This window comes from Oncorhynchus keta, chromosome 10 (genome assembly GCF_023373465.1).
Source record: "Oncorhynchus keta strain PuntledgeMale-10-30-2019 chromosome 10, Oket_V2, whole genome shotgun sequence".
NCBI lineage: Eukaryota > Metazoa > Chordata > Actinopteri > Salmoniformes > Salmonidae > Oncorhynchus > Oncorhynchus keta.
The window spans coordinates 33,151,570-33,177,870 of NC_068430.1; the positions used below are offsets into that span (position 1 = coordinate 33,151,570).

General features: G+C 42.9%; 1 protein-coding gene across 4 annotated transcripts in view; it reads left to right on the forward strand.

Annotated features, from left to right (window-relative positions):
• Positions 1-26,301, forward strand: part of celsr2 (cadherin, EGF LAG seven-pass G-type receptor 2) — an 83,541-nt gene that overhangs the window by 4,597 nt on the left and 52,643 nt on the right. The gene's annotated exons all lie outside the window — the stretch shown is intronic.

Below are 26,301 nucleotides of genomic sequence, written 5' to 3' on the forward strand. Positions count from 1 at the left end.
ATCTGTGCATGTCTGCAACTGGATGGCCTGCTCCTGTGGGAAATGCACTCCAGTAGATCTGTATCATTTTCTATAATTGGCCAACATAAAACCTTCATTTTCAGCAAGCACACAATATTTAATTCAATTATGGACTGTTTTATAGTCTGTGTTCTCACGCTATGATGACACGCTAATATGACATTTGATGTCAAACTAGGATAAAACAACATTTTCCCCATATATTTTGGCATGATATTTCCCTAGTTACTCAGTCATTCTTTGTAATATCAGACTGAGCACGACACACCCTGTGTTTACATTGTTCTCTCAGCATTTGAATTGCCTTTGTTAACAAATATAGCATGAACCAAACATAGGCCTTATGGCTATATTTTATGCTAGGCCTATATGTCATGTTTCAAGCCATGATTGACAGAGCCATCTATGAACATACACCTTTTAGACCGGAAAGTAATTCATTTTTGACTCACTGCAAAGATAAAGCGTTTGGAGAGTTCTAGTAGCCAGCTCATGGAAACCAGGGAGCTGCGTGGTCTTCTCTAACCTCATGTTTGTCTTTGAGTTTGCGTGGTCTTCTCTAACCTCGTGTTTGTCTTTGAGTTTGCGTGGTCTTCTCTAACCTCGTGTTTGTCTTTGAGTTTGCGTGGTCTTCTCTAACCTCGTGTTTGTCTTTGAGTTTGCGTGGTCTTCTCTAACCTCGTGTTTGTCTTTGAGTTTGCGTGGTCTTCTCTAACCTCGTGTTTGTCTTTGAGTTTGCGTGGTCTTCTCTAACCTCGTGTTTGTCTTTGAGTTTGCGTGGTCTTCTCTAACCTCGTGTTTGTCTTTGAGTTTGCGTGGTCTTCTCTAACCTCGTGTTTGTCTTTGAGTTTGCACTCTGCACTGGTAATTTCACCTGTCAGCACTAATTACAGAGCATTTTATTTGCTACAAAATGTGACTAAACTTGAATCGCTGCGGGAGAGTTGGGAGAGAGATTTGTGGCCCTTGCTTTCTGGGAGCCGGGCTGTAGAGCTGGTTCCTTTATGGCCTTGGCTTTAATTAAAAGAGAGGAGCAACCGCAGCAAACGGCACCTTTTTAAATGTGGGATTTGACATCAAAGTGCCCATATAACTAGATAACATAAGTTTAACCAGATGGATTAAAACTTTCCTATTTTTTAAAATCTTTACTCTGATGGATGCACAGGTGTAGTCTAATGTGAGAGGGTCACATATCATCATGGAATGATTGGTGAATATAAGTATAGCATTCCTATTTTGAGTTATTTACTAGACCAATAGACAGTGCTAGGCTGGCTGAGTTGGTCCTGAGTGCCAGATACTATATGGTCAGCAGTGGGTAGCCATTATAATGTATTGGAGCGCTGCTTTGTTTTTTTTGTGTTTTTACTGCTTCTCCTCCCTGGAGCCTCTTTAATGGGTGAGTCCCCGGTGACAGATGAGATGGCTGTCTGTCTTTCTGGGAGACAATGGCAAGCGATCGATTCAGAGGCAGGACGAGAGGAGCTCATGCTAGGCCCTTGTTGGGGGCAACAGCTGTGACTCTACCAAGGACCAATTAGACGGCCGGCTTCTCGCCGCATCCCGCACCTGCTGGGGTATGTGTGTCAATACCCCTCCGGGGTAAAAGAAAGAGGGGAAGAAGGAGAGAGAGGGAGGTGGTTCATAGAAAGGATAGGAAAATCACGTTGGTGTAAGATGGATAGAACTTGTGAAGATGCAGAGGTAATGAGAAAGGTAAATAAAGAGGGCTTATGGTAGAGAGATGGAGATGGAGAGGCAGGGAGAGACTTAAATGAACGGTACTGGTGCCTGCCTGTAGAATAGAAGTTGTTGACCCCAATTCTGAGAGCTCTTCCCTTGAAGACTTCATATCCTTCCATTATCTTCCCTTTCTGCTCTGTGATTTATGAGGTGATGCCATATGATGGATGATTCCATTAACCTTAGCTAGTCTGTGATGAAATGCAACAGGTCATATCCCTTCAACCACATAAATTATACTGCTAAGTTGCATCACTTCAGGTATATATTGTTACTCTATCGAGATATGCAGAGGAACAACAAAAGGTCTGAAAAGGGTTGAAAAGAGCTATATACATCTCTATTATACTGTTTAATCGGAGTGGTGCAGGGTTGAATAGCCTTTGATTGGCATGGTGGGTCCATATTGCACTCTTTGTAGCTGCTCAGATAGCAGCCCTGGCAATTATACATTTGAATGAATCCTCTGTTTAGCCAATTAGGCAGCCAGTTTTCAGCCATGGTGCTCTGCGTATGTCCCTTATCAATAAACTTGGGTACGAGGGATAACCTGGCTAATGTGCTGGATTAGACGTTCCGTGTCACTGGCCGTGGGTGTTGAAATCTCTGGATTAATTGCTGCTGCCCAGATTACAGTTGTAAATACATCTGATTACAGATTTGTGGGTAGACATTCCATGTCACTGGCCAGGGGAGTTACAATCTCTGGATGAATTGCTGCAGCCCAGATTACAGTTGTAAATACAGTTGATTACAGATTTGTGAGGATTATTGGATCCTATTCTCCCTCCTGAGTTGAGCAACAGAACTGACACCAGATCAGCCCAACCAGGAGTTGTACCAGGCTGGCAGATGGATAATTGATGTGGCAGAACCTGTGCACTGTTGCTCCAGCGTTGATATACTGCTGAGCTGATCTACTGCTGCTTCTTGCATGTGTGAGCTTGCATTAATGTGTGAGCTTGCATTAATGTGTGTGTGCTTTTGATGCTGAGGGGATTTATCTTCCTTCCTCTCATCCTCACTACTGAGTTTGATGGAATACTCTCTCCCCCTGTGTTCTTACCTGAATATCGTTCTAGAATAAACACCATGGTATTTACTTTGGAATGTTTGTTCCTTTGATGAAATGTGTGAAGCCAGATGCCTCTGTAGGCAACATACTGCACATACCCACTGTTATAGTCATCAGCACTGAGATGAAATGGTCAAGCTCTCCCCTCTGACTGAACAGAGCAGCTTGATTTGCCTCCGAGTGCACGGCAAGGCATGCATTAGCTCATAGATGACATGCTAATAGCAAGTATGCTATGTTGTCTACCTAGGTGGTCTCTGCCCCGGGAGGTACTGTCACTGGCTTTATCATCAGTAGTCAGTATACTGGGGATTTTCCATAGGGAAACTCCTCTCACCAAACCCTCTGTAGCATCACAGCTGACCCCTGACCTCAAACTGTTCTCAGTTCCAGTCTTGGTGAACTCCCTATGTCATCAGACTACACATTTATCGGTTCCACTGGGATTAAGGAAATGTGAAAGGAGTTGGATCTGAATTTGGAATTAGGACTAAGATGTTGACAACAGAATCAATTTCTGTAGTACATTGCACTGTGATTATCTGTCACAAATCCTATTTCAAGACCATTACACATGCAAATATTGTTTGAAAAGACTAACTGCATTTACAATGTTCAGCTTGTTTTGAATATTGAAATATCTTATTTGAATGTGAGACAGTTCTCCCGACTCCCACACAGCCCAGGCAGTGAGCCCATATTCTGTGTTTTGTAAGGTGTCCATTTTCCCACCGTCACCATTCACCACACAACATAACAGGACAAGAGTGGACTTTTTTAGGAAGCCACTCATTCATCACATCTAAATTTGCGTCAAGCCAGTCCCAGTTGATGTAATTCCATTACAGTGTATTAAGACTGTCTGTGGATGGACTTCCTCTGTGGCTGGTTGCTGCCAGGGGACATGGTCTGTCTGACTGGCTCTAATATTAGCTGAGGTATGGATGAATGCACTAGTGTAGCAGTTTTTGTCTCGCCCTTTTCCCCCCTTTATTTAACTAGGCAAGTCAGTTAAGAACAAATTCTTATTTTCACTGACGGCCTAGGAACAGTGGGTTATCTGCCTTGTTCAGGGGCAGAACGGTTAGTGTTTGAAGCCAATGGGTTTTCCCCATGACTACGCAGACATGGATAAAGGGGGAGCAAGAAGTTGAGAACTTGTGCTTATTCTCAGAAATACCCTTTGGCCTTTACACTGTCCTGCAATATGCCATACAATTTCCATGATGTAGCACCTGTCTGTTGGTGTGTATGTTTGTGCTGACTTGTCTGTAATGGCCCTTTATCTCTCTCCATACCTCTGTTGCCCCCCAAGAAGACATTAGTCACAGCCCTGCTTGGAATGTCTGTGGCACTTTGTCCACCACCTCTGCTCTTCACTCTAACATCACCTATCACCTTGATTCTTTCCCTCTTACATTCATCAGTCATGTATCCCTCCTCTTCTATCTCCCTGTGTCCATGATTCTCAGCAGCCTCTCCACGGCCCCCTTCCCCATCCTTTCAAGCTCCTCCACCCTCCTTCTTTTCTCCCCAATTCTCCTTTGACTGTTGTTCCCTCTCTCCCCTGTGAAAGGAAGAATGCATAAGATAAATGCTTTGTTAAGCACCCAGTTGTCATGGTGACCCCAGCAATGCCTGAGAAATTCCTGGTGGGTGGGGACAAGGGGCAAGGTCCCTTTGTGGAGGGAATATGGGGGGAGGGGCAGCACATAAGTTCTAAAGTGCAACAGGGTTACTTTTGAGCGAACTGTTGCCCTCTCCCGCTCCCCAGTGAAGCATAGATCCCAATGAGTCTTGCTTTGGACACAGGGGTCTGTGAGGCCAGCCACAGTGACCTGTCCTACTGCTTGACTGTTGTCTCTCACCATTAGACCTTTTTTGAAGGGGACAAACCATTTTGATACACACAATCTATTCTGCCGCTGTGTGGTTAGCATTTTTTTACTGACAAAACAATTGATTGCTTTAAGTTTGGAAAAGGTGACCGAAACCTTCAGCACTATTTGCCTTTGGTTGTCTTCTTGAACGATACCACTTTGTTATTTGTTTTTTCGGTGAGAGAACAGAAGCTAACGTTTAATGGATGTCAACAACTCAGAGTTCTGTAACCTCTCTGTGAAACCCTTACCAGAGTAAAGCACAGGGTGGGCAGGTTGTGTTGTCTAAACTTTTTGTTTTGTGACACAGATGTGTGGAGAGGGTATCTGATTTCCTTCCGTTGGCTGCTTTCTCTATGGGAGCGACTCCTTTGTGGGACTAGCCCCTCTCTCACTCTCCCTCTTTCTCTCTCCGCTTTGTTGCTCTTACGGTCTGGATAAGCAGGGATGACATCATCCCAGTGTTTTGGATTAGAGCTGGTAGGGGTCAGGCCTGGTGGCATTATCACATATTGCAGGGTCATCTGTGTTGTCCCCCACTATCACTGCAGACAATGGGGTGTGGAATTTAGCTCTGTCTGGGTCTGTACCCCTCTGTCTTTGTCCCCCTTGTTTGATCTGGTCCTGTAGTCTTCAGGGGAGTCTGACCATGCCTGCTAGCACCACCCTCAGAGTTTCTAAATCCAGAGACGCAACATCGCGAGACTTCCAGGAATGCTTGCAACACAGACCAAGCAGACCAAGCAGACCAAGCCGGAGTTTGAGAAGTCAATGAGAGAAGTGAAAAATTCTCCCATAGTTGTTCATTTTAGAAACTAGAGCCAATGTCTTTTGTTGAACATGTTATTCCTCCAACCTCGTGAAATTGTCAAACTGACATGCTCTCATTTGTCAAAAACAACAGATTTGACGGCCTGCAGATGCGTAGTTCGGTGTGAGACGTTCAACCCGATGACATTTTTCTACGCATGAGCTTAGCTAGCCAACGTTGCCATGACATCGCCTACAAGTGTGATCTGGGATTTCTATGCTTATCTTCATACTGTACTGTCTGTGCCGCCATGTTGTTAAGGTATGAGTTGGTTACTTTCAGATTAATATACAGACTGGCGAAGATACTGTTTTGTCTTGAAATACCTTTTTTTCCATAGATTAGATGTATTTTTATTTTTTATTCATAGCTCAGCCATCCACTGCATTGCCACACATTTCTGACCTGGGGTACTATTTATATTATGTATACAATAAAACCCCTTTACCACTCCTCCTCCTCCATCATTTGAAACTGTAATTTTAGTCTGGTGGAGTAAAAAAATCTGTCACATGAACATGTTTTGTTGCTCTAGTGCTGCTGTGAGCAACAGATATGTTTATTTAACAGATCGCTGACTTGCAAGCTACATTGCACTCATTTACCATCAAACCATCGAGAAATTATACAGTGACCTGGTTTCATGGGCTCCTTCCGAAGAGGGTAGAATGTCAGCATTGGGCCTTCAGGCTTTGGTAGTAGGTATGAAGAAATGGTTCCTAGTGTGTGCTGAAACTCATATGGTTATTAGCACCAATTAGGGTGGCATGACAATAATCTGAGGCCTTCCAGCCATATGTTTTTTTTCTGGAGCCACGCCAATGACGATCTTGTGCCATCTAGGTTTGGTGGCATTGTTAGAAGATGGCATCTATCTTACTCTTTCAGCTGTTCCAATTAAACTAGGCGGATTGTTTTCTTTAAGTGGCATGATTATCAGCCATGCCAAGAAGGACTGGGCAGAATCTGATTATTTTACATGTTTTGTTTCAACCACTTGCACAGCATTCAGGAATAAATTATTTTTTAACAAGGTCACCTCCATTATTTATTTTCAAATTGAGGTTTTCCAAGGGTATTATTGGCTGTTTCAGGTCCACATTTTCTAAAAATCTTAAGCCATGGCTTAGAAAGTGTTAGACTACTTTGCAGTGGGTCATTGGTCACTGTTTGAGAGTCTCTACTATTTGAGAAATGTCTATAATATTGGATGTTGCCTATGTTTCTCAACTTAACCAGTCTTCTGTTTGAGTCACGTGACATTGATGGACATGATCACGCCTGCATCCACATCACATCCATTCAAGTATGCTTGAATACCAGCCTTATGCTTGGCCACTTCTCTGCATGCTGTCTCTTTACTATAGCGTTGACAGCGATTTTCCTTTTAATATGCAAATGTTGTGATTTGAACTGCACTGATCCCCTTCTTTGGTGCGTAGCTCTCGCATAACAAAAAAAATATCTGTGGAATGCTAGAGAATGAATTTACTTTGGTTTTAATACAGAGGAGAGTTGTCCACTGTGTCAGGCTGTAGTGCTTGGTGTCCAAAAAAACAGTAGGAACGGCCTAGCTCTACTTCGCCCAGATCAACCAGATCTCCCCTTGGGCTGTGAGAGTGAGACTCTGCATTATGTGGCTGCTTCAAAAATATTCTTGATTAAAATGTCTGAGTGGTTTTTATTGTGCTCCAGAGGCCCTTTCTAATTCTAGCGGTTGAAGGAAATGTGAGGCTAGGTTGTGATGCTTTTGATCTTTTTTGATTTTCTGACTGACATAGTGTTTGGTTTGCTCTATAGGAGGAGAAAATGGATATCCAGTAATCATTCGGTAATTACACTTGATTGTTTTGATTGCCGGTTTGGATCAGATTTATGCATAGGGCTCCCGATTGCCACAGCGGTCTAAGGCACTGCATCTCAGTGCTAGAGACACTACAGACACCCTGGTTCCAATCCAGGCTGTATTACAACCGGCTGTGATTGGGAGAATTTAAATTTGAGATGTTGTTACTGGCCTACACACAATACCCCATAATGTCAAAGTGGAATTATGTTTTTAGAAATGTTTTCACAAATTCATAAAAAAATGAAAAGCTGAATTGTTTTTTAAATATTTTTTTTATTTCACCTTTTATTTAACCAGGTAGGCTAGTTGAGAACAAGTTCTCATTTGCAACTGTGACCTGGCCAAGATAAAGCATAGCAGTGTGAACAGACAACACAGAGTTACACATGGAGTAAACAATTAACAAGTCAATAACACAGTAGAAAAAAAGGGGGAGTCTATATACAATGTGTGCGGTAGGCGAATAATTACAATTTTGCAGATTAACACTGGAGTTTTGAATCAATAAGTATTCAACCACTTGACTATGGCAAGTCTAAATAAGTTCAGGAGTAAAAATGTGCTTAACAAGTTGTTGATTGTCTTTTCAATGACTACCACATCTCTGTACACCACACATACAATTATCTGTAAGGTCCTTCAGTTGAGCAGTGAATTTCAAACACAGACTCAATCACAAAGACCAGGGATGTTTTCCAATGCCTTGCAAAGAAGAGCACCTATTGGTAGAAGGGTAAAACAATTTTTAAAAAGCCGACAGTAAAAATCCCTTTGAGCATGGTGAAGATATTAATTACACTTTGTATGGTGTATCAATACACCCAGTCACTACAAAGTCACAGGCGTTCTTCCTAACGGCGTCACGCCGACAGAAACAATCATCTCTCTGGTAAGAAGAAGAAGGGTATAGCGTGTATGCTTCATCATTAACGAATCATGTTGTAATCATAACAACATACAGGAACTCAACTCAAGCTAATTTGAGAACAAGGCTACCTAAATTATACCAGCACATTGACTGTAGGACCCACGTGGGCAATACACTGGACCACTGCTACTCTAACTTCTGCGATGCATACAAGGCCCTCCCCGCCCTCCCTTCGGCAAATCCGACCACGACTACATCTTGCTCCTACCGTCCTATAGGCAGAAACTCAAACAGGATGTACCCGTGACTAGAACCATTCAACGCTGATCTGACCAATTGGAATCCACGCTTCAAGATTGTTTTGATCACGCGGACTGGGTAATGTTATGGGAAGCCTCAGAGAATAACATTGATTTATATGCTGACTCTGTGAGTGAGTTTTTATTAGTAAGTGCTTTGGAGATGTTGTACCCACTCTGACTATTAAAACCTACCCTAACCAGAAACCGTGGATAGATGGCGGCATTCGCACAAAACTGAAAGCGTGAACGACCACATTCAAAACAATGGAAAGATGTCGGAGAATATGGCCGAAATATAAACAGTGTAGTTATTCCCTACGCAAGGCAATCAAACAAGCGAAATGTCGGTATAGGGGCAAAGTGGAGTCGCAATTCAACGGCTCAGACACAAGACGTATGTGGCAGGGTCTACAGGCAATTATAATATAATAATAATATATGTGGACTCCAACTAGAAAACCAGCCACATCACAGACACCGTCTTGCTTCCAGACAAGCTAAACACAGATGGCATCCCTAGCCGCGTCCTCAGAGCATGTGCAGACCAGCTGGCTGGTGTGTTTACGGACATATTCAATCGCTTCCTATCCCAGTCTGCTGTCCCCACATGCTTCAAGATGGCCACCATTGTTCCTGTACCAAAGAAGGCAAAGATAACTGAACTAAATGACTATCGCCCAGTAGCACTCACTTCTGTCATCATGAAGTGCTTTGAGAGACTAGCCAAGGATCATATCACCTCCACCTTTAGCTGCCACCCTAGACACACTTCAGTTTGCATATCGCCACAACAGGTCCACAGAAGATGCAATCACCATCACACTGCCCTATCCCATCTGGATAAGAGGAATATCTATATAAGAATGCTGTTCATTGACTACAGCTCAGCATTCAACACCATGGTATCCTCCAAGCTCATCATCAAGCTTAAGGCCCTGGGTCTCAACCTCGCCCTGTGCAATTGAGTCCTGGACTTTTTGACAGGCAGCCCCCAGGTGGTAAAGGTAGGAAACAACATCTCCACTTCGCTGATCCTCAACACTGGGGCCCCACAAGGGTGCGTGCTCAGTCTCCTCCCATACTTCCTGTTCACACATGACTTCGTGGCCATGCACACCTCCAACTTAATCATCAAGTTTGCAGATGACACTACAGTAGTGGGCTTGATTACCGACAATGACGAGACAGCCTACAGAGAGGAGGTGAGGGCACCTGGAATGTGGTGTCAGGAAAAGGACCTCTCACTCAACATCAACAAAACAAAGGAGATGATTGTGGACTTCAGGAAACAGCAGAGGGAGCACCCCCTTATCTACATCGACAGTGGAGAAGGTGGAACGTTTTAAGTTCCTTGGCGTACACATCACGGGCAAACAAATGGTCCACCCACACAGACAGCGTGGTGAAGAAGGTGCAACAGTGCCTCTTCAACCTCAAGAGGCTGAAGAAATTTGGCTTGTCACCTAAAACCCTCACAAACATTTACAGTTGCACGATTGAGAGCATCCTTTTGGGCTGTATCACCACCTGGTACGGCAACTGCACCACCATCAACCACAATCAATCAATGAAATTTATTTATGAAGCCCTTTTTGCATCAACCGATGTCACACAGTGCTATACAGAAACCTAGCCTAAAACCCGAAACGGCAAGCAATGCATATGTAGAAGCACGGTGGCTAGGAAAAACTCCCTAGAATGGCAGAACCTAGGAAGAAACCTAGAGAGGAACCAGACTTTGAGGGGTGGCCAGTCCTCTTCTGGCTGTGCCGAGTGGAGATTGAACATCTTGGCCATGTACTGTTATAAACATTCATAGATGACCAGCAGGGTCAAATAATAATAATCACAGTGGTTGTAGAGGGTGCAACAGGTCAACACCTCAGGAGTAAATGTCAGTTGGCTTTTCATAGCTGATCATTCAGAGTGAGAGAGAACTTCACACAGGCCACCGGATAAGACAGGAGAAATACTCCAGATATAACAACCTAGCCCCCTGACACAAACTATTGCAGCATAAATACTGGAGGCTGAGACGGGAAGGGTAGGGAGACACTGTGGCCGTGTCCGACAATACCCCCTGACAGGGCCAACCAGGCAGGATATAACCCCACCCGCTTTGCCAAAGCACAGCCCCCACACCACTAAAGGGATATCGTCAAACCACCAACTTACTACCCTGAGACAAGGCCGAGTATAGCCCATGAAGATCTCCCCCACGGCATGAACCCGAGGGGGGCGCCAAACCCGGACAGGAAGATCACGTCAGTGACTTAACCCACTCAAGAGAAGCACCCTTCCTAGGGACGGCATGGACGAGCACCAGTAAGCCGGTGACTCAGCCCCCGTAATAGGGTTAGAGTCAACAACCACCCGAGAGCCAGTGAAGAGAGGGGAGGCTCTCCTGAGGGTGGTGTGGTCTGCACAACGCATCACCGGAGGCAAACTACCTGCACCCAATGTCACAGGAAGGACAAAAATATCATGAAGGACAACCACCCGAGCCACTGCCTGTTTACCCCGCTTACCATCCAGAAGGCGAGGTCAGTACAGCTGTATCAAAGCTGGGACCGAGAGACTGAAAAACAGCTTATATCTCAAGGCCTGCTAAACAGCAATCACTAACTCAGAGAGGCCGCTGCCTACACACTGACTCAAATCATTGGCCACTTTAATAAATGTATCACTAGTCACTTTAAATAATGTTTACTTATCTTACATCACTCATCTCATATGTAAATACTGTATTTCATTACATCTACTGCATCTTGCCTAAGCTGCTCAGCCATCGCTCATCCATATATTTATTTGTGCATATTCTTATTCCATCCCTTTACATTTGTGTGTATAAGGTAGTTGATGTTGAATTGTTATTACTGCACTGTCAGAACTAGAAGCACAAGCATTTCGCTACACTCGCATTAACATCTGCTAACCATGTGTATGTGACCAATAAAATTTGATTTGATTTTGTTCCTCAGTTGCCGAAGAGGAGGAAAACTGCTCAGGGATTTCACCATGAAGCCAATATTGACTTTAAAACAGTTACTGAGGATGGATCAACAAAACATTGTAGTTGCTCCACAATATTCACCTAAATGACAAAGTGAAAAGAAAGAAGCCTGTACAGAAGAAAAAAATGCACTTAAGTAAAACTGCAACAAAATGTGGCAAAGAAATTGACTTTATTTCCTTTATTTCCAGGTGTTATGTTTGGGGCAAATACAACAGGTGTTATGTTTGGGGCAAATACATCACTGAGTATCACTCTTCATATTTTTCAATCATGGTGGTAAAGGCATCATGTTATGGGTATGCTTGACATTAGCAAGGACTATGGAGTTTTTTGGGGGTAAAAATAATAGACTAAGCACAGGCAAAATCCTAAAGGAAAACCTGGTTCAGTCTGCTTCCCAACAGACACTGAGAGACAAATTCACCTTTCAGCAGGACAATAACCTCAACAAGGCCAAATCTACACTGGAGTTGCTTACCAAGACCAAATTGAATGTTCCTGAGTGGCCTAGTTACAGTTTTGACTTGGCTTGGCAAGACTTGAAAATGGCTGTCTAGCAATTATCAACAACCAACTTGACAGAGCTTGAATAATAATGTGCAAATATTGTACAATCCAGGTGTGCAAAGCTCTTGGAGGCATACCAAGAAAGACTAGTAATTGTAACTTGTTGACTCAGCTGATTCAGCGGTGTGAATACTTGTGTAAATTATATTTTTGTATTTCATTTTCAATACATTTTGCAATTAAAAAATAAATAAATTACTTTGTCATTATGGGGTAATGTGTGTAGATGTGTGAGAGAAAAAAAAAGTAATTTTTAATTCGGGCTGTAACACATTTGGAATAAGTCAAGCGGTATGTACACTTACTGAAGGCACTGTATAACCCCCCATTTCAGACCATTTTTATGTACACGTACGTGCACGCTGACACAGACCAAAGATGACTAATCCATTTGGCAACTGTTAGTTTTATTGTGGAACAAGAAGATTTGGCTGCATTCATCAGTCATTTTATGATGCAGTCGAACAAATGAATTAATTTTGTGCAATTTAATTGGCTTTGCATCATTCCGAGATGAATTACATCAAATGTGTTGCGTAGGCGTTAGAACATGCTCTCTCCACGGTCACCCCTCCCCAGTAACACAGAGGGGCTACGTGGGATCGCTGTGTGTTATATGAAGTGCTCATGTTAATCATACAGCAGATGTCTCCCAACAATGGGACCAAGCCATTAACCCCTTCACGCTGCTGGAGGCCAAGGGCACATTGGTTTTGGACAATCACCAAGCTGCCCTCCTTACAGGATAATGTATGCTTTAGTTAGTGATCCAAGCCACAGTTACGTTAAGTGTAGAAAGTGTGAACAATTCCAAAAGTTTTTAAACCATTTTTATACTCGTCCATCCCTCCAGAGCTCATATGGTTTGACTGTTTGGTCTCTGAGTCAGATGTCTACATTGAGGTGTCAGTTAACTGCCTCTTCTTCCATTCTTGGTTCATTGTGCACTTGGTGTTGTATAATGGACAATATTGTGGGAGCTTAGAGAATTAAATCCGCTATCATGCTTTGTTGTCTGAGCTTCAGTCAGTCCATTACAGCGTTGTCGGACAGCCTCTCATTGGATGTGTGGTGAGGGTGAGGTCTTGAGGAGGATTGTGGGAATGCCAACAGTAAAGATGGTGACGTGAACTGTTTTTTGGGGAGGGGGTCTGGTCGCCTGCCTGGTGGGGGGGCGTTAGGGGGACTGTATCCAGAAGGGGAGTGTCGCTTTGGGCGTTGCTGGTCCTGTGGGGGATCATGCAGTGGGGGATGGGAGAGGAGTGACTGGAGCAAAGCATCAAGTACTCCCCCTCCCTCGCTCCATCCCTCCCCAAGTTGCAACCCCCACCCCCAACGAACTAACTAACCACCATGTAGGCTGGCAGGCAGCGACTGCAGCCTGTTTCATGTTTCAGCCCTGGTTAATTCATCCAGCACATTCCCCAATGACGTTTTAATATGTTCTCAAGAGCCGCTTTTTCCTTTTGATCGCCAGGATTTCAAATTTCAGCTTTTTAATTAAAAGAACATCACTAAGCGAGCATGCTCGCGGATTTAATGAGCGACCTAACCCACTGATTAGCATGATCTAACAAATGGCTCTCTTGCTGGTTTTACTACTCCCACAGTCAGAGATTTAAACCTCCCAACTCCAACCCTGCTAAAATGCCCCGTCTACAATAGCAGCATGTGGTAAACTCCTGCTCGGCTGCTCCTCCCCAAATCTTTAACCCAGGTGAACCCACTAATGTCTCCAGAGGACTGACTTCCCCACTCCTTTGATGGAATTCTGATTGGACTGTGATCCCTGCTTGCTGATTGGCTTGTAGCAGTGGATTAGGCCTGCTTTCCTGCTGAGAGCTCTCTGGTCCTGTATGTCAGTGCTCTGTTCAGGTGGAAGAGAACTGAATTTAGTTCCCATGAAACCCTAGGCAACCTCGGCCAGGCTTCAAAATACTCCCATTAAATTGTCGATTTTCACCTTGTGTTTACAAACCAATCTTTATTTTATGTTGAATGTTCCAGTCTGTCTTTTACACAATTTCATATCCATGTGGATAATTCAAAGGTAGCCTACTTTATACAGACTCAACCTTATGGACTATGGCATGCCTCCACTTTGATGTGGCTGTGCACTGACACATCTTTTGTAAAGGTAGGTCTCTCTTTTGATTGCACTTGACTGTAATGAATGGCCACTGGAAGCAGGGCTATATAATCCTGTCAAGGTGCTGGCAGAACAAATCTGTTCCATGACTACCACAATCTCAAGCCCGAGGAAGCTTTAATAACTGTAATAAATGATCCAGGGTCATCCAAGTGCAAAAGTCCCTCTATAATGAATGTATTACCACAGTGGTCCTAGGTCAGCTATGTCTAGGGCTGTGACTGTCATTGAATTTTGGATGACGTTATTGGACAGCCAAATGACTGCGTCACCTTAATAAAAGTTTCACTGCATAGAAGGAGAATGAATAGAACGGGAGTCCCTATTCAAGTCAATAATAATGGCATATTGGGTAGACTGGCTGCCATTGCGAGGAGCAGGAAGTAGCAAATAAAAGCAGGAAGTGTATCTGTCATTATACAACGGGTGGGTCTAATCCTGAATGCTGTTTTTGTTAAAAGCGCATTCCAACTGGTGTATATTCCACAATTTACCGCCGGCTAAATCTATGATGTTAAAATGACTATTTACTCTGTTCCATCAGCCCACCCATGCTATTTATAAACTTGATCGCCATTATAAAAAGCATCTAGAAATTATTTCACATTTGTTTTAGACTAACATTTAGTTTTCAACAGCAGATATTTGTATACACCTGTCTATCTCTTTGACATTTGCAACGTTTCCATATTCAAAATCCACCCCCAGCTGTACCATAGTAATGAATGTGTCGGGGTCTGGAGTCGGAATAAATAAATAAATTAATCAAAATAAAGTTTTTAATTAAAATATGTAAATCATTATTTGAATATGTTGGTAACCCATTGTATAAAAGTTATAATGCCGTCGTTTGGAGGATATATTGGCACGGATTCGTCTCAGACTTCGTCTCAGGCCTAACACCCCTGCCCATATATCCTCCAAACACCAGTTTATCGGGCATTATCACTTAAATATGTGCTGTGATTTGGTGATTCAACTTAACTGACGTTACAAAAATCAGTTGACATTTTAATGAACATTTTACATTACCATGGAAATTATTGCATTACCATGCAGCCATTGCGAGTGTACCCATGATTTAGTATTGTTTTTGTACATAAAAAAAAGAAGTTTTCCTTTATTACTTTCTAACCCACCACCCCTCCCCAAATTGGAGTAAACTAGTGAACAACAATGCTTCGGCCTGTATTTCCATCTTATACATATTATATACATTTTATAGACACAGTCTGTTTTACAATAGTTATCTTGTTACTAGTCCCAACCTTCAGCTCCATTCAACCCTTCCCATCTATCTCCTAACACCATCCAGTCCCAACATTCAGCTCCATTCAACCCTCCCCATCTCTCTCCTAACACCATCCAGTCCCAACCTTCAGCTCCATTCAACCCCTCCAATCTATCTCCTAACACCATCCAGTCCCAACTTTCAGCTCCATTCAACCCTCCCATCTATTTCCTAACACCATCCAGTCCCAACCTTCAGCTCCATTCAACCCTTCCCATCTATCTCCTAACACCATCCAGTCCCAACCTTCAGCTCCATTCAACCCTCCCATCTATCTCCTAACACCATCCAGTCCCAACCTTCAGCTCCATTCAACCCTTCCCATCTATCTCCTAACACCATCCAGTCCCAACCTTCAGCTCCATTCAACCCTTCCCATCTATCTCCTAACACCATCCAGTCCCAACCTTCAGCTCCATTCAACCCTCCCATCTATCTCCTAACACCATCCAGTCCCAACCTTCAGCTCCATTCAACCCTCCCATCTATCTCCTAACACCATCCAGTCCCAACCTTCAGCCCCATTCAACCCTTCCCATCTATCTCCTAACACCATCCAGTCCCAACCTTCAGCTCCATTCAACCCTTCCCATCTATCTCCTAACACCATCCAGTCCCAACCTTCAGCTCCATTCAACCCTCCCATCTATCTCCTAACACCATCCAGTCCCAACCTTCAGCTCCATTCAACCCTCCCATCTATCTCCTAACACCATCCAGTCCCAACCTTCAGCTCCATTCAACCCTTCCCATCTATCTCCTAACACCATCCAGATTGGATTTCTATTTTGCATATCTTTTTTAACTGTGCTGTGATGTTTCACAAAAGTTCTGAACCTTTCTACTCTCATTGTTTCTACAGATAGTAAATTGAAGTATTTATTTTGTATTATTATTGTTATTATTATTATTATTATTGATCGATTTGACTATGACTTTTCAGATCACCCAGTAGTGCTATCTGCAGGGTTCCTGGAGCTGTGACCAAAAACAAGCTACATATGGACAGTACCAAACAAATGATCTAATGATTCTGTCTCTTCGCAGCAGAATCTGCAGAGCTGGGAAGGTTGTATCCACCATATACATTATAAATGTATTGTTATTTAACCTTTATTTGACCAGGTAGGCCTGTTGAGAACATGTTCTCATTTACAACTGCGACCTGGCCAAGATAAAGCAAAGCAGTGCGACACAAACAACAACACAGAGTTACACATGGAATAAACAAGCATATAGTCAATAACACAATAGAAAAAAAGTCTATATACAGTGTGCGCAAATGGCGTGAGGAGGTTAGGCAATAAATAGGCCATAGTAGTCAAGTAATTACAATTTAGCAGATTAACACGAGTGATAGATGAGCAGATGATGATGTGCAAGTAGAGATACTGGTGTGCAAAAGAGCAGAAAAGTTAATGAAAACAATATGGGGATGAGGTAGGTAGATTGGGTGGGCTATTTACAGATGGACTATGTACAGCTGCAGCGATCGGTTAGCTGCTCAGATAGCTGATGTTTAAAGTTAGTGAGGGAAATATAAGTCTCCAGCTTCAGCGATTTTTGCAATTCGTTCCAGTCACTGGCAGCAGAGAACTGGAAGGAAAGGCGGCCAAATGAGGTGTTGGCTTTGGGGATGACCAGTGAGATATACTTGCTGGAGTGCGTGCTACGGGTTGGTGTTGTTATCGTGACCAGTGAGCTGAGATAAGGTGGAGCTTTACCTAGCATAGACTTGTGGATGACCTGGAGCCAGTGGGTGTGGTGACGAATCTATAGCGAGGTCCAGCCGACAAGCGCATACATGTCGCAGTGGTGGGTGGTATAAGGGGCGTTGGTAACAAAACGGATGGCACTGTAATAGACTGTATCCAGTTTGCTGACTAGAGTATTGGAAGCTATTTTATAGATGACATCACCAAAGTCGAGGATCGGTAGGATAGTCAGTTTTACTAGGGTAAGTTTGGCGCTGTGAGTGAAGGAGGCTTTGTTGCGAAATAGAAAGCTGATTCTAGATTTGATTTTGGATTGGAGATGTTTAATATGAGTCTGGAAGGTAAGTTTACAGTCTAGCCAGACACCTAGGTATTTGTAGTTGTCCACATATTCTAGGTCAGAACCGTCCAGAGTAGTGATGCTAGTTGGTCGGGTGGGTGTGGGCAGCGAACGGTTGAAAAGCATGCATTTGGTTTTACTAGCGTTTAAGAGTAGTTGGAGGCCACGGAAGGAGTGTTGTATGGCATTGAAGCTCGTTTGGAGGTTTGTTAACAGTGTCCAAAGAAGGGCCAGATGTATACAGAATGGTGTTCCATGCGTAGAGGTGGATCAGCGAATCACCCACAGCATTAGCGACATCGTTGATATATACAGCGAAAAGTAAATAACTTTCTATTGGTTGCAAGAATTTTGTATAATTTAAATTGAAATATTCTAAGTTTTGAATCCGGCGTCGTTTTGCATATCAGTTTATAAACCATGTGCCATGGAATCGGTACGTCAAATATCTTCCCAACTATTTTGTCATCTATATGGCACGGCTGTACATTTTTTGGTCCTTAAATGAAACGGGTTTACTTTTTATTTATCACAATTGTCTTCAACCAATTATGGTCTTTAATGCAGGGCCGACAGACAAGTTCCTTACTTTTTCCCCCTTCCACTTTCCATTCTTGCGGTGATGTTCCAATTAGTTGGTTGTAATTTTGGGTAGAGCAGACATTTCCATATGTTTTTGTTTGCTGCGTGTGTGACAACTCCACCAGTCCTACAGTTGAATTTGGAAGTTACAATACACAAATGCTCTCCATCCAACCTCACTGAGCTCGAGCTGTTTTGCAAGGAGGAATGGGAAAGAAATTCAGTCTCTCGATGTGCAAAACTGATAGAGACATACCCCAAGCGACTTACAGCTGTAATCACAGCAAAAGGTGGCGAGTATTAACTTAAGGGGGCTGAATAATTTTGCACGCCCAATTTTTCAGTTTTTGATTTGTTAAAAAAGTTTGAAATATCCAATAAACGTCGTTCTACTTCATGATTGTGTCCCACTTGTTGTTGATTCTTCACAAAAAAATACAGTTTTATATCTTTATGTTTGAAGCCTAAAATGTGGCAAAAGGTCGCAAAGTTCAAGGGGGCCGAATACTTTCGCAAGGCACTGTAACTTGTTCACGTGGAAATTCAGTAAGAGGATATGCCAATTATTATCTGATGGTCCGACTGCATTCTATCCCTTATCAACACCTTAAAAAAAATACTTTTGGTGCAAACGAGAATGACATAAGAAAGAACTCAAGACGACTAGCTTGATTGAACTCACTAGATCAGGATATTTAAGTCTCTCTATATATCCACTAGTTCCAATATATCCATGACATTCATGATTTCCGTAAGAGCATGAGGGTGATACTCATGAGTTTACATGTCAAATTGCACACAAATGCCTGGCTGTCCCGTCTTATAGCTGTTTGTTCCAAGAAAGAAAAACATATATATTATCCATACATGTCAGTTACACAGTTATACGTTAGTTGTGCCAGCCCTACCCACTTCATATGAATTAGATTGAACGTTGTAGATCCAGGTGTCTCCCCCAATGAAACTATGTGATCCCAAGGTCACACACAGTCTGGTCTGTTGTCAAGATAATTGTGTGTACAAAGATATTTCAGACTTCGTTGTTTAATGGTTGGTCATCACTTGGTAAACATGAAGCGTCAGAAATGAGGGTTACACAAATTGCCTCTGAACTGATGATCTGTGCAAGAGTTCACACGGCACGCCCCTTATTCAAACTGTACAATAACAAGTTCCATCGGGGAATGTTGATGTTCCTACGTTGATATAAACTAGCAACCGTAACAGAAACGCAATAGCTTGGCGATTGCGATTTTAGAGGGTGCGAAGATATCTGTAGCTTTTTTTTCTCTCAGAGCAGATGACTAATTTATGACCTTGCTCTCTATTGAACTTGGAAATGGGACCGTGGCTTTGATGTAGTCAGTTGGCACTGAACGTGCTGCACATACTCTATCTGCTGGTGTTAAAATAACCAAGATTCTGGGAAGTGGCTCTGCTCAACCTCATTACCCACTAACCCTGAGGTACCTTCTGCTCTGCCATGGCACTCGTCTACTGGAACACACATCTGCTGCTTGACACAGCCCCCACTCTGCCCTAGATCAGCACATGCAATGTAATGCCTGGCTTACACTCGCACATTCCTACTGTATGTAATGACAGCAGTGTGATGTATAACTGCTTTGAGACCAGGTTAAAAGGTGCTATTAATATAAGATTTATAGCAATGATGATAAATGGTACTGATGTGGTTGTCTTGTATGCTAAGTGTATGACCCCTACAGTAGCTGGAGGCTAACAACAGTTGCTGTCTTGTTTCCATCTTTGGACTGACATATAATGTACATATACGTAAACATTTATCCCAATGTGTCTGGAGTTTTTAGAAAGAAACGGATAGGGCGGAGGGATGGGCGAGCTATAGGGGACATCTCTGTCCTCAGTGTTGTGGTGACTGCCCACATGATCCTGATCAACTGTGACTCGGCTGGCATTTTTTGGGCACCGGTGACGTAGAGCACTGTGCTCGAATTAGGCCGGGCACACTCCTTCCAAGAGCTTCTCTGTTGTCTCCCTCTCTAGTCCTCTCTTCTCCATCTCTCTTTCTCAGTCTCTACCTCTCCTCTTGTCCCTCTTGTCTCTCTTCAGTTTTCTCTGGTATGTATCTCAAGCTCTCCCTATTTTCTCTCTTCAGTTTTCTCTGGTATTTATCTCAAGCTCTCCCTCTTGTCTCTCTTCAGTTTTCTCTGGTATGTATCTCAAGCTCTTCCTCTTTTCCCTCTTCAATTTTCTCTGGTATTTATTTCAAGCTCTCCCTCTTGTCTCTCTTCAGTTTTCTCTGGTATTTATTTCAAGCTCTCCCTCTTTTCTCTGGTATGTATCTCAAGCTCTCCCTCTTTTCTCTGGTATGTATCTCAAGCTCTCCCTCTTTTCTCTGGTATGTATCTCAAGCTCTCCCTCTTTTCTCTGGTATGTATCTCAAGCTCTCCCTCTTTTCTCTGGTATGTATCTCAAGCTCTCCCTCTTTTCTCTGGTATGTATCTCAAGCTCTCCCTCTTTTCTCTGGTATGTATCTCAAGCTCTCCCTCTTTTCTCTGGTATGTATCTCAAGCTCTCCCTCTTTTCTCTGGTATGTATCTCAAGCTCTCCCTCTTTTCTCTGGTATGTATCTCAAGCTCTCCCTCTTTTCTCTGGTATATATATCTCAAGCTCTCCCTCTTTTCTCTGGTATTTATCTCAAGCTCTCCCTCTTTTCTCTGGTATGTATATCTCAAGCTCTCCCTCTTTTCTCTGGTATGTATATCTCAAGCTCTCCCTCTTTTCTCTGGTATATATATCTCAAGCTCTCCCTCTTTTCTCTGGTATATATATCTCAAGCTCTCCCTCTTTTCTCTGGTATGTATATCTCAAGCTCTCCCTCTTTTCTCTGGTATGTATCTCAAGCTCTCCCTCTTTTCTCTGGTATGTATCTCAAGCTCTCCCTCTTTTCTCTGGTATGTATCTCAAGCTCTCCCTCTTTTCTCTGGTATGTATTTCAAGCTCTCCCTCTTTTCTCTGGTATGTATCTCAAGCTCTCCCTCTTTTCTCTGGTATGTATTTCAAGCTCTCCCTCTTTTCTCTGGTATGTATTTCAAGCTCTCCCTCTTTTCTCTGGTATGTATTTCAAGCTCTCCCTCTTTTCTCTGGTATGTATTTCAAGCTCTCCCTCTTTTCTCTGGTATGTATCTCAAGCTCTCCCTCTTTTCTCTGGTATGTATCTCAAGCTCTCCCTCTTTTCTCTGGTATGTATCTCAAGCTCTCCCTCTTTTCTCTGGTATGTATCTCAAGCTCTCCCTCTTTTCTCTGGTATATATATCTCAAGCTCTCCCTCTTTTCTCTGGTATTTATCTCAAGCTCTCCCTCTTTTCTCTGGTATGTATCTCAAGCTCTCCCTCTTTTCTCTGGTATGTATCTCAAGCTCTCCCTCTTTTCTCTGGTATGTATTTCAAGCTCTCCCTCTTTTCTCTGGTATGTATCTCAAGCTCTCCCTCTCTCTGCTTCTGCCCCGTACTGTAACTCAATTTCACCCAGGAAACTTCAACATTTGTAGCTACGTTGAGCGTCACCTCAATCAAATTCTACAAATCATTTAAATTCTTTGCACATCTTCAATATACTTTTTTGGAATTGTCATGTGAGCCAGGCTTGTTTGGTGACTGCCTACTGGCTGCCTAACAGGCTGGCACCCAGGCTAGGTTCAACTGACCCAAACTGTAATTTTATCACTGTGTTGGCTATAGATGGTGGAAGTCATCCAATCCTTTCTAGCCTTTTCATTGTGTTGAGGTGACATTTCTTTAGTAATGCACCAAAGGGAGCTGAATCTGTGCCATTAAACATTTACCGGATGGTTGGAAACAGGATTCTATTAATATTTTAGACAATGAAAGTTGTCTATCTGCCTCCCAAAGGCCCCAGCCTGAGAACTTTCTCTGCTGTATGTGTAAGGCCCCCCCCTCACACACACACACACTGTAAGTTTGCTGTAGCAAGCACGTCAACAGTAGAAAATAATGACTAGAGATTTAGATTTGGGACTGGATGTTTTCTGCAGAGCAGTCTCTTTTTATACATGACATATTCCAACAGAAGTTAAACAGATGTACAGTGCACGCCAAAAGTATTGGGACGGTGAACAATTTGACTTTTTGACTCTGTACTCCAGCACTCTGTTGTGCCCAATAGAAATGAATGTTAAATAATGTATTGTGTCATTTTGGAGTCACTTTTATTGAAAATAAGAATAGAATATGTTTCTAAACACAATACATGAATGTGGATGCTATCATGATTACAGATAATCCTGAATTAATTATAAATTATGATGAGTGAGTAAATTGGACACACAAATATCATACCCCCAAGACATGCTAACCTCTCACAATTACAATAACAGTGGAGGTTAGCATTTTTGGGCGTGTATGGCCTACATTTCCCATAAAGTGGAGAGGTCCTCTATTGTCCCACCCTCAGGCTATCAGATTTAGAGCTTCTCCCAGGGTTGATATAGGTCAGGGTGTGTGGTAACAATCACATAAAGTCATGTGTATGTTATGTATAATAGTTTGGGATCCGAACTGAATAGGGACAGTATTAGAAAAGGATTTCACTCTCTGACATAATCAAATGATAAATGGGATCTAGATTTACAGCAACATTATCTGAATAGCTTGATCCCTGAAGAGTTTACTATACTGTATTTAGAGTCTGGCGGGCTGTGTTGCCGATGACGCTTTGTCTTAATCTTGTCATAAATATATATATATATATATACACACACACACACACACACACACACACACACACACACACACACACACACACACACACACACACACACACACACACACACACACACACACACACACACACACACACACACACACACACACACACACACACACACTGTGGTGGCCTGGCGCTCATACAGGCTCAGTGTGTGTTTAATCTCTCCCTGGCGCCACTTCTCTGCTGAGAGCATTCCTGGCACACAGAGGCCATGGGGGGGTCAGCCATAGGGCTGGCAGGGCTGTCACACTCCAGAGCTGGCACCTTGTCCCTTCACCATCCCTTCTGTCCCCCCCACCCACCCCCTTTTCCCAGCAACAAGCCCCATTCCTAAAGCAGAGCTTCCTTCTCTACAGAGGCATCCCTTTTTGAAAGACGGTCTAGTTTCTATTAAAGAGCAGATTCTCCTCGCATACTGTTTCCAAGTTTCTTTGTCTGTCATGGACCTCTGCCCAAGCCTTCATCCAAGAATGCCACATGGCAGAGAACATAATTAAGGGAATGTCTGCTCTGCTGATACGTAGCCTAAACTTTAAGCTTCTCAATTCCATGTGTTTTGTTTTCCTATTTTCTGGCTCTTGCTCCATTTGGGGGATCAGTGGCTACATGACTGCCTGTGATGATGGGCAAAGAAAAAAGGAATCCTAAAATGCCAGGCTTGAAAATAAGTGATACGCTATTATCTTGCTTTATATTATCGTGGTGAATTCTGAAGGAGTATTTATAGGCAACTAGGCGTAGTTGAAGTCGAAAGTTTACATACACTTAGGTTGGAGTCATTTAAAACTCGTTTTTCAACCACTCCACAAATTTCTTAACACCAAATTATAGTTTGGGCAAGTCTTTTCAATCACCTACTTTGTGCATGACACAAGTCATTTTTCCAACTGTTTTTTTTACAGACAGATTATTTCACCTATAATTCACTATCAGAATTCCAGTGGGTCAGATGTTTACATACACTAAGTTGACTGTGCCTTGGAAAATTCCAGAAAATTATGTCATGGCATTAGAAGCTTCTGATAGGCTAATTGACATAATTTGAGTGAATTGGAGGTGTACCTGTGGATGTTTTTCAAGGCCTACCTTCAAACGCGGTGCCTCTTTGCTTGACATCATGGGGAAATCAGCCAAGACCCCCAAAAAATTGTACACCTCCACAAGTCTGGTTCATCATTGGGAGCAATTTCCAAATGCCTGAAAGTACCACGTTCATCTGTACAAACAGTAATACGCAAGTATAAACACAGCCGCGATACTGCTCAGGAAGGAGACGCTTTCGGTCTCCTAGAGATGAACGTACTTTGGTGTGAAAAGTGTAAATCAATCCCAGAACAACAGCAAAGGACCTTGTGGAGATGCTGGAGGAAACGGGTAGAAAAGTATCTATATCCACAGTAAAACGAGTCCTATATCGACATAACCTGAAAGGCCGCTCAGCAAGGAAGAAGCCACTGCTCCAAAACCTCCATAAAAAGCCAGACTATGGTTTGCAATTGCACATGGGGACAAAGATCATACTTTTTGGAAAAATGTCCTCTGGTCTGACGACACAAAAATAGAACTGTTTGGCCGTAATGACCATCGTTATGTTTAGAGGAAAAATGGGGAGGCTTGCAAGCCGAAGAACACCATCTCAACTCTGAATCACGGGGGTGGCAGCATCATATTGTTGGGGTTCTTTGCTGCAGGAGGGACTGGTGCACTTCACAAAATAGAAGGCATCATGAGTGGGGAAAATTATATGTATATTGAAGCAACATCTCAAGACACCAGTCAGGAAGATAAAGCTTGGTCGCAAATGGGTCTTCCAAATGGACAATGACCCCAAGCATACTTCCAAAGTTGTGGCAAAGTGGCCTAAGGACAACAAAGTCCAGGTATTGGAGTGGCCATCACAAAGCCCTGACCTCAATCCTATAGAACATTTGTTGGCAGAACTGAAGAAGCGTGTGCGAGCAAGGAGGCTGACTCAGTTACACCAGCTTTGTCAGGAGGAATGGGCCAAAATTCACCCAACTTCTTGTGGGAAGCTTGTGGAAGGCTACCCAAAACGTTTGACCCAAGTTAAGCAATGTAAAGGCAATGCTACCAAATACTAATTGAGTGCATGTAAACTTCTGACCCACTGGGAATGTGATGAGAGAAATAAAAACTGAAATATATCATTCTCTCTACTGTTTTTCTGACATATCACATTCTTAAAATAAAGTGGTGATCCTAACTGACCTAAGACAGGGAATTTTTACTAGGATTAAATGTCAGGAATTGTGAAAAACTGAGTTTAAATGTATTTGGCTGAGGTGTATGTAAACGTCCAACTTCAACTGTATATACTTAAATAGGCCAATTATGTGGCATAATTCAAATATGACATTATTTTTCAATTATGCAACTTATCAAAGCTGCTGAAGGTCTTCTGACTAACATGTAACATATGATTCAGCATGCAAATGTCAACAACGATTAAAAAGTGAAAGCAAGATGTGAATTGCCACGTTTAAGGATGAGTTTGCTGAATTGTGATGAGCTCAGTGCTGTCATGATAAAGATGGCACTTGTGCCACTCGTCACTATGTTGACTTGAAGGATAGGATGTGGTATAAGCTTTCTTAGACAACTTTTTTACTGTGCAGTTACGATTTCATGATTGATACAAGGCGTGCCAATGTACACAGCTAAGCCTGTGTGGGAAAGGCACCGAGACACTACTTTCATCTCCCGAGATTAAATGTTAAATTGAATCTCGCTTTGCCCCTCTTTCCCAAAGCATCTGACTGTTTTCCATTTTTAATGTCCCTCTGACACGTTCTCCTCGCCAATTTGTTTCTGTGTGAATACCTTTCTGTGTGCACAGACAACACAGATATGTGTGTCTGAGAGAGAAGTGCCCCTTCCCAGTCCTCCCTCCAGCTCTGTTCACTCTGCTCAGGGCCTGAAGTGTTCCAGTGCGGGAGTGGCAGCAGAAGGATTAAAGCAGTGTCAAGACATGCTGCTCAGTCTTCCTTTCTCTCTGCTTCTCTACTCTCTTCCCACTTTCTCTCTCATTTTGGCGCTGGGTGTTTAAACATGCCCTGTGCCAGCCTGGGATCCGGTAGCTTCCACAGTGTTTTTGCCTGTTTGTGTGGTTGGTTGGGTTCTCTCCTCCACCAAAGCTCAGCTGAGGGGTTCTGTTCTGTTCTCTGGCCCACATCCAGAGCCCCCAGACAAAGAGACTATTGATTACAGTGGAAAGGGAAGAGGAGGAAGAGGCTGGGGCTTGTTTTCACGACAGGTTTGATTTGATTAGGCGTGTTTTATGTTTGTCCTTCAGGCAACA